Consider the following 1,713-nt stretch of genomic DNA (forward strand, 5'->3'; position numbering starts at 1 on the left):
TTTTATTTTTTTAAATTTTTTTTTTTACATTGAGTTTTGTCCATTTTGGTATTTGACATATCATAGCTAGATCCAATAGGTAGGATACCAAGTGTTGGAACATTCGTGCAGAGATGTAGGAAATATACCCGTAGAGCTTGAAAGGGAGATCATTAAGATCCCGAACACCTCTCCCCTAAAGACGAATGTTCTAACGAGAGGGCTAGTTATGAATGATGGATCGTAGGGATCATGCTCATGGGCGTTTTCAGGCTTTCACTCGTGCAATTATGTGCTTTGACTCGGGTTGTAAGATATTTGACTTAGAGTTGCCACTAGCCAATAAATTCAAATTTCTGCAATTCATTAGACCTTACAAAATCTTTTAAAATTAGAGAATACACAGATTCCCTATTTTATAATGATTCTGGATTTGAGTAAGGGACCTCGGTGACAAAGAATGAAGATATTCAACACATTTTTTGCCCGTATACGAGTCCCGTCTCTACTTTATAGAACTTAGTGAATTTCAAGGGATTTGATTAGCTTAGCATTAATGCAATGATTGGATGATATACAGTGCAATAGTGCAATGTCCAACTCAAAAGTGGGAGTGAGGAATCAAAATACAGGCAATATGTCAAGACTCTTTTACTTGAGAGAGACGATAAAGAAATAGAAAATGATCCTGATCAGTTTGAGTTTTTGTTATAATTAGGTTCAAGGAACTGGTAAGTCATAGAGTATACACTTGAATCAACTAGAGAAATATGGAGGTGGAGGAGAGATATGCCGATGAAGATGCTACAATGCAAAGATGATGATGATGATGATGAAAGGGTGCAATGTCCAACTCAATAGTGGGAGTGATGGATCAAAATACAAGTGATTCACAAGGACCTGTTTATTTAGGATGTATGGTAAAGAAAATGAAAACACTATGATTAGTTTGAGTTTTTGATGTGGTAAAGTCCAAAATTCCAGCAAGCCCCAGAGCATACACTTAGATATACTAGATAAGTAGGGTGGTTGAAGAAATATATGATGATGCAAATGTTGAATACAAGGATGAATGCAACTGATCTATGATCCAGATGATCTGGAGGAAGGATGATGGATGGACGGATTGTTTCGAGGATCAACTTGAAGGAGGTGGATCGGCTTTCTGATGGCTAAGTGGTTGAGGCTTAGGCATGGCTAGCCTAGTCTAAGGCTTGGATGAACTCTCTCTTTCCACTCTCTTTATCTCCTTAGTGGATGAATGGGATAGGCTATAACTCTTCCTTTCTCTCCTCTCCCCTTCTTAAGGATACCTGGTGTGTGTAAATGGGTGAGGGGAAGGGTATTTATCATCAAGGTATGTGGCTTTTGAGTAATTTAGGTGACCTTTTGGGGTAAAGGGTTGGCTGAGAAAGTGAGAGCGCAATGTAACATCCCTTAATTGGTTAAGAGGGTTGGTATGAAGTGTAAAAAGCGGAAAGTCCAAGGGTATTTTCATCTTTTGAGCCTAAGCACAACACTTAAGGTAGGGGGTAGAACTCTCTCCCCTCCACCTTAGCAAACTGGTATGATCCACGTGGCAGGTGGCTCATCATGAGCCGCCTACAACTCATCCACCTACCTTGTGGTTTGTGCCTAATTTCTACTAGGAGTTCTGATACACTTTAAGTACCTCCTGCTTTTGGGCTGTTTGGGGCTTAATTATGTCTAGGCTTGTGTTTGGGCCTTGAATTA

Source organism: Magnolia sinica, chromosome 5 (genome assembly GCF_029962835.1).
Source record: "Magnolia sinica isolate HGM2019 chromosome 5, MsV1, whole genome shotgun sequence".
Classification (NCBI taxonomy): Eukaryota; Viridiplantae; Streptophyta; class Magnoliopsida; order Magnoliales; family Magnoliaceae; genus Magnolia; species Magnolia sinica.